The following is an 8514-nucleotide window of genomic DNA, read 5'->3' as shown; positions in this document are numbered from 1 at the left end:
CCTCACTTCCTGCCGCCCCGCTGCCGCTCCCGCCGTCGGGCGCCTTCTCCGGCGGAACTGCTGCGGCAGAGCGAGGGGGGCGGCCGGAGCGCCCCGGCGGCGTACCGAGGCGCACCGGGGCGCCGGTGGCTGGCTGGCCCGCGCTTCCGGGAGCCGCCTCCGTGAAGCGGAGGGGTCCCCCTTGCTCAGCATCGCCTGGGGAGCTCAGGCGTGCCATGACTGTGTGCCAGCACAAGGGCATGGTGGAAGATGGTGGCTGAGCCTCGGGCACCTCTCTGCATCACGGTAAAGCACCGGAGCACAGCGCCAGCACCCCACTGTCACAGAGGCTGTACAAATGCGGGACAAAAATTGGGGTTCCTCACCCCAATGAAGTTACAGCCTGCTTTTGGGAAAGATGGCCTGTGTTTGGATAAAGGAAGCCCAGTGGAAGCGCATGAGGAAGAGGTGAAACATCTGCGTGTGTGGGCCACAGCCCTGGGGAAGACCTCCATACATTGTCCAAACCTGCTGTACATAGGCATGAAGAGAGACGGTGCAGGACCCACTCCAGCGGGGAGAGTGCTCCCAAGCAGCTTGTTTTCCAAGGAGCACCTTACTGTCTCCTTCCCAATGCCTTGCTACAGCTCTAGGGGATGGTCTGAGCACAGGCACAGACTTGAGTTGGGAGGCAGCCATTCAACAGACCATAGCTGTACTACAGGGTAGACTTTCACATGGCATTTGCCTCCACTCCTCAGATGGTCAGAGTGAGTTCTTTAATAGGTGGTGTAAAAGGCCCCATGCATTAGAATATGCTGAGAAGCTCCGGAGTCTATGGACTCATGGTCCAAGGACCATGGTCTTGGCAGAGATAGCCTAGCAAAAGCTGGAGGGCTGGGACGATACCTCATGCTTAGCAGAACCCACTTAGGTTTTTATCTGGTTTAGGTTAGACCTGTAATGTTGAAGGTTGGGGATCTCTAACGATCTGGGGCACATGTGTGGAGATGCACCAAGGTTCACGACCAGAGCTCAGATACTATTCCCTGTGTTAAGTGCTCTGGACTAAATTCTGCCACCCTTTGAGGGAATCTTGCCCAGAACATGAGCTGCCAGACTAGGATTATCATCTTTGCAAGCAGGATGGTATCAACCAAATATTGAAAGGTTGCTGAAGACACCAGCTATTTGCTAATAGTTTAGAAGTAACTGGAGTGAAATAACTGGGAGGTGTCCAGGACCTGTGCTGTCTGCATCTCATCGTATGTGTGTGGAGTTCCCCAGGCACAGTCTGCTGAGGCCGGCACTGCCTGGGTTCAGTTTGGGGTTGGGAGGCTGTGAGCCTGGCAGCACTCAGCAGCCAACCCTGTCCCACTGCAGGAGTGCATTGCTGAGCAGAGCAGCTGGGCTTATTTAAACCTCTCTGAAGCAAACCATCGAAGGAGCTATTAAGTGGGTTTGTGGGAATTGCACCTTGGGGACTGCATGTCTTCTGACATGTCTTCTGATGTGCAGGCGGGCCAGTGCCCCATCAACTGCTGGAAAACTGATTTGGTTACTTGTCAAGCAGCTGCAAGGAAAACGAAACCAATTTGTGTGTCCTATTGGAGCGTAAAATGAGATTTATTAAGTTTCATGGATTTTTTAATAAAATCTAAAATAATTCTGCAGTTGTTGATTTATTGGATAGTTAAAAGAGTTGCTTATGTTTTTAATGATCCATAAATTATCCGTTGCATTTTTAATGTAATTGGTTTTGATCTGGTTTATTTTTCTCATAATTTGATTCTGTTGTAAGTTACTGGAACAAGCACAAATAATCATTGCAATGAAAACAACAGCAATACTTTAAAATATTTGTACTCAGACCATCAATACATGGACAGGAATAAAACAAATGACTTCCCAGTCATGCTCTACATTTTGTTTTTCTTAAGCTGCCTTTGTACCTGCTGTTTTGTACTATACCTAGTTAAATTTCTTGTGCTACTCCAGTTTTCTGCTGATGCTCCGGCATGTGGATCATCCCACACTTGAGTTCAGTAGAACTATAAATGCACATCAGGTTCTTTACATGCACAACTGTACAGATAGCAGAGAAGTGAAAAATCCAGCCTGCTCACTTGATTTTTATTTTTTTTCCAATGTCTTCTATGGAAAAAACGCAGATTTCAAGGTGAGAGAACCAAAAATCATCTTTCGTGCAAGTTTCTTTCTTCCAGAATGAATATGCTGAAATAACTTTTAGAGTAATGTTGAAAATGTTATTCTGTGCTTCAATCTTCCAAAATGCTTTCTGCAACTAATATTATATGAAATTTATTTCATTTGACAGCTTATTATATGCCCTCAACATTGTGCTGTAATCATAGAATAGTTAGGGTTGGAAAGGACCTTAAAATCATCTAGTTCCAACCCCCCTGCCATGGGCAGGGACACCCCACACTAAACCATGCCACCCAAGGCCTCATCCAACCTGGCCTTGAACACCGCCAGGGATGGAGCATTCACAACTTCCCTGGGCAACCCATTCCAGTGCCTCACCACCCTCTCAGTAAAGAATTTCTTCCTTATATCCAATCTAAACTTCCCCTGTTTAAGTTTTAACCTGTTACTATGAATAAATACAGGGATGTTGTGTTCTTTTTCCTAGCTTTCTCTGTACAAATATGCATCATGTATCTGCATGATGGCATTCATCCTCTATTTTCATATTTCTAAGCCCTACAGACATAGCTTTCATTTTTGTTTACAATACTGATGTTCTCTCATTTAACAATCTTTCTCTCTTTCAAAGACGTCAGGAGGCAAACAGACACAGATGTACTTTAGTATAAAGCATTACTACTGGGCATATTTGTCATTACTCTGTTGTGGTTTAAGCCCAGCCAATAACTCAGCACCACACAGCCACTCACTCATTTGTTCCCCACCTTCCTCCCCCTACTCTGAGCAGGATGGGGAGGAGAATCAGAAGAATGTATGGAATATTCCTCTGGCTAGTTCAGATCAAGTGTCCTGTCTCTGGTCCCTCCAGGCTTCTTGTGCCCCTCCTTCACTGGCAGAGCATGGGAGACTGAAAAGTCCTTGATCAGAGTAAGCGCTACTTAGCAACAGCTGAAACCATCGGTGTGTTACCAGCATTGTTCTCAGACTAAAGCCAAAACACAGCACTGCACCAGCTACTAGGAAAAATAACTTACAGCTGAACCCAGGACATAGTCAAAAGTAAAGAATGTGTACTTGTTTCTTTTGTAAAAAAAAAAGCAAGTTATATTTTCTTGTACTCTAAAGTTCCCATGGCTACTTTATGTAAAGTTTAGATTCAATGGTCAGGCAATGACAGTAGATATTTCACCCGTTCTCCTTTCATGGGGTTAATTGTCTGTCTTCAAAGTTATAGTTTTGACTTACTGTTATCTCAAGGTTTTGCTTATTTTAATTATTTCAGACCCTTCCCTCCTCAAAGCTGTACCTGTTCCACCACGCTGTAAAAAGATACTGCCTACATAAGTGTTCATGGGACATATTTTTGCACTGTGCTCTCCCACCTGATATGGGGAATGCAAGGAAATGAGTGGGGGCATGTTGGGGGATAATGACAATATGGAAGCATTACTTAAAACTGGACCTAAGAAGTCAGAAAATTAAACTATACAAAAAAACAAAACAAAACAAAACAAAACACAACAAAACAAACCCTATACAAACTATATTAAACTATACAAACTATAGGACTGTATAGAAACATATAGAATCTTTGGGATATTACCACGTTCTCTTCTTACCTTATCTCAACACAGCTTTCAGTGCTTATGAGCACTTCAGCTCCATTGCCCAGCATGTGAGTCAGGTTCTGTTGTCATCTGCTTCATTGTAAAACTTGGTTAATATCATTAAATCAATAGAGCTGATTTGCAGACTGAAGCTGAGTTGGGGACATGGAAACGTGCTTTGGCTATGTTCTCTCTTTGTTTCAATCCTCTGGTGATAAATCTATGTTTTGATTTCTACTGGGGCCATTGTAAATTTCCTTTTTATCCTCCCCCCCCCCCCAATGGGGGAAACTACTGATGTTACCACAAACAACATCCTCTGTAGTCTTCTATTTACCCCTTGTGTTTACCATGTCTTCAATTATGCTTTTTTCAATCCTGTCGTTGTAGCAACATGAGATCCTGCACATTCATTTTCTTCTTCCCATCACTCCTGATGCTTCCCTGTAATCTAGAACTAACTCATAAGTCAGACTGTGTTTAGATTTGCATGATGCTCTAAAGCCTTTCATCCTGTCACCTTTCTCTTCTACATCCCTCTAACAACCCCATTATTTTCTCCATCGCATTTTTGAAACGCCTTAAATAATTCCTCACCCTTCTTTGTGCTTTCACCCTCTGAAAATGCATTGATCCTTATCACAGTTGCCTTTATTTGACCTGTAATTTTCTATATTAGTTTCTTGCTTTTCATCTTTCTTCATAAGACCAAGCCACATCAGCTGGTTAATTGCTGTATTGCTCTTCCAGCCCAAGTGTCTGCGGAGCACCGCGTCGGTAGTAAAATAATGGTAAAAGGACTACAGGAGAAAAAGCTTGACATTTGTTTGTTTGTGTAAACACCCCCCATCCTCCACCCCCCTTAGTGATATGACTTGCTTTCTGTACCACTTCCCTCTTTCTAATCTTGCTCCTCCTCTAGTGCTAGTTCTTGTTTGCACTGTAGACAAAGTTCCTCTAGGCAGGAGCTTGACCACTGTATTTGTAAAACACATAGTGTTATGTGCCCAGCCAAAAATAGCTGTAAGGGAGCATAGCCAATAGATAACAGCCTTGCCCTTTGCTTGGCCTCTGCTCTGCGAGGAGGCCCAGTGCTTTGCTATTGCTTCTGTTCTTTCCTGCACTTCTCTTTTCTCCCTGAGCTGTCTCTTTGACTTCTATCCAAGGATAAAGCCCTTTAAGGTGAATGACTCACAGCTCAACACTTCCATTCAGTCACGCTTTGTCACCTAAAACATTGGTCAGCTCTTACTAAACCACAATTTGGGGTTTTTATTGCTTATGACGACATCCTTTGTGCTCACATCTCTGATTTCACTGTCACTTCTGCTCGGTCGGAGCTATTCTTGTTTTTCTATGATTGATCAGAGCTGTGTTTCCTCCTTTCTACCTACCCTTGGCTTTGATAGCGTTTGGTTCTTTAACCATTGCCTGCAGATTTCGGAGCCTGGTGGCTCCTTTGTCTCTGAAGCCCAGCTGTTGGGGCTGCATTTCTGAGGATAAAGGTGCAGTTCCACAACACAGCCTGCCCTGCCAGCGCAGAAAGGCAGCCTGGCCCCTTGCCTCCCCATGAAGCATCCTCACCACTAATCAGCCGCTTGGCCAGCAGCAGCACAGCCTCCTCAGCTCCCAGTGACGTCCCTGGTGACACTTGTGCGATGACAGTGCAGTTGGTGGCATTGCACAGGTGCTGATGATGGGATGAGGGCTTAGCAAACACTTCAGCTGGTGCAAAACAAGCACTAGAATCCAGGTCATTTCCCAGGCACTCTGTTGTCCCTGCAGGGCAGGGCTAGCATGACTGAATGTCACTGAAGCCCCGTCCCTGGCACTGACATCAGCAGGAATGACTGATCACATCCAGGATATTGCTCTTGGAATACTGTGTTGGCCTTTTTTTATATAAGTATTTTTCAAAGAAGTGGTGCAATGTAATCTTTAATGTATTCGTGCATTAGTGTCTTACTAAATAAACTACTCAGGCACATCTCCCCATTCTAACACAGTGACTCCCACTCTTAGCTCCATGTTCGTGTCTGGCCGTGTTACTGCTGGCAGAAGGAAGGGCAATATCATTGCTTTTGATGGGTTTCCAACTTAAAGCAGGAAGGAGTTTGGCCTGATGCTTGAAGATTATAAATCTGGAGTATAGCTCAGAGCCCTAACACTAAACAGACACTAGATCCCTTCTTCAGAGTTGCATCCAGTGTTATTAAAACTTTTTGGACTGAAGCAGCCCTCTGCAGCTGGTGCTGCTTTTAAGTGGAGTGAGTAGAAACAGACTCCAACACAGGCAAAATGCTGTGCTTACCTACTAGCTATCACCAAGCTAGTAAACTGTTGTCTGCTAGGATTTCCTAGACAACAGGAAAAGAAGTGGATGGGGCACTCAGTGTAGGCTCAATGCTACTCAATGTAGGCTGCAACATCCACCTGGGATGTGGATTCTCGACTCCCAGGGAACTCTGAAAATCCCAGCTGTAATTTTCCAAGGAGCAAACGTAAGCCAGGCACTTTATTTTGGAAAGGTGTGATTCCTCTAGGAAGAGCAGCTTTGTTCCCTGAGCTTTTCTTGACTCCTGGCTGGCATTGCCAGACTTTGACTTCATTCCCAGAAGCGATGTTCCCCAAGCCTGGAGTTCTCTGAATTGAAATGCCGCATTTGAGATCATTACTTTTACTGGCACCTGCATCAGTCAGTATAACTGCTTTTATGAGACATGGGACATTATGAAAAAAGCACGGAACAAATATACCTAACGTGTAAGCAGGACACACATCACTGTATTATTATGCATAACTATACGGTTACATAAATGCTTTTCTTGGGGAATCACCAGTGACGGCAGCAGGCTTTGCTTAGCGTGTTTGGGCTAGTTAAAGCACTGATTCATCATACTCTGAATACTTTGTTTCCTGCTTGTTCTACAGTAAGTGGATTACTGCCTGTAATTTCAATAGTAATTAATGAAGATGAGCGATTCATCCAGTGGTAAAATTGGGTCGTCTGAAGAAGAGGAATGATTTGCCCCACGTGTCAAAGCTCATGTTGTTACTAGAATATCTCTGGCTTGTTTGCAGACTGACTCTTCCTCTTCCTGACAGATGCATTCTCCCAGCTGGGATAACAAATCTAAGCATATAAACCATGATTTGGGTTTTCCGTTCCTCCTCCATCTTAAGTCTCCCCATCCTTCTATTTATGCCACTCGCCTTAGACTCATTTTTGCAGTTGAATATTTCTTCTCAAACTGTCCCACAATCCAATACTCGTCAAGCTGTTCAAACTTTGAGCAGCACAACTGCATTGCTTCAGCACTTGCCGCACTTGGATTTGCACTTTACTTCCAGCGAAAGTTGTCATATCATTTCTGGTACCCCTAATAGTGTGAGTAGCCCATTCAGCTAGCTCTGGACAAAACCTTATTGCTTAGATGGAGAGGAGAACAAAAGGGAGCCATGGCATGAGTGAGAGGAGCTGCCTATGCAGGGATCTCAGCTTATTCCATTCAAATGGGAACTCTGAAGGAGATTCCCCCACTTATTTTTTAAAGCACAATGTGATCCCCAGAGGAAAGGCACTATGCTAATGCAAGATAATGATTATTAGTGGTATTATTACCAGTGTTGTACTGGCTGTTACTGTAATACCTTATTGCAATGCTTACACAGGAAGCAAATATACATTGGCAGGTGGAGGGAGGGAAGGAAAGCTGTTGGTTTACTTCAAGCAAAAAGTGGCTAAACTTGACTTTTGATTTGAATAGAGTAATCTCAAAACAAAAGCAGATTCTTTACTTCTATGTGAATCTTTCTGGGTATTTTTGAATTGATGATGCAATTGCTTTCTGCACGGGTAAAACAGACAACCTGGATGGTAGGTGGATGAGAGACCTATCATTAATGAGCAATTTGTGAAGAGATTAATTTATGAGAGTTCAGATGAGCAGACATTCAACGTGTTGGTGCATATTGCTAGTGAAAGTGCCAAGCGTTTATATGGTTTCTGTGATGAGAGAATCTGGGGAAACCAGGCTTTGCGGTTGAGCTTAGTTGGCTGTACTACTTTTTCTTGTGTACATCATGTTAAAATCATTTGTTAAATATCCCTCCCAGCTTTACGTAACTCTGACCTTACGGGTGAAGAGTTTGGTCCTGCCCAGGGAATTGCAAAGAGAACGATGTTTGTTGACAGAGGCAGATAATACCTTCCTCTTCAGTGAGTCAGGACGTCAACAGCAATGACTTGGACAGGAATTGACAGGAAATTTAAGCTTCGTCGTTGAACTCATTGTTTTTGGCAGATATGCCAGGGAAGGAATGAAACACAAAGAGACAGAGGGAGAAACCTGGATTCCCTCCCAGAGAGAAAGTTTACTCAGATTGCTTGGTCATAGACTAGCTTGTTTCATTCACAGAAAACATCACAGATATTCTCAAGAGAATCTACAGTATCCACGCCATTGACATCAGGGACCCTGAGAAGCAGCAGCCAAGAACCCTTTCCTGGAATATACTTCAGGAGGGTGTAATTAATTGCTGTAAGAGTCCAATGAGGCTTCAGTAAATGCAAATAGTCCCACTCTGGTGAGTTTTGTAAACAGGATTTTACTAAATTAAAACCAAGCATAGATGATGAGTGCTCAAAATGTCAGTTAATTTTATCCTGAAACATTTACTTATATGCTGGAATTTAAATTTTCATTAGTTCAAAGAGTGGTAATTTTTCTTGGTTCATGTCTTCCAGATGTGCAGG

The sequence above is a fragment of the Psittacula echo genome, assembly GCF_963264785.1.
Source record: "Psittacula echo genome assembly, chromosome: 2".
Lineage (NCBI taxonomy): Eukaryota > Metazoa > Chordata > Aves > Psittaciformes > Psittacidae > Psittacula > Psittacula echo.
The sequence above is the reverse complement of the archived record's forward strand: the minus strand, read 5'-3'. Positions refer to the sequence as shown.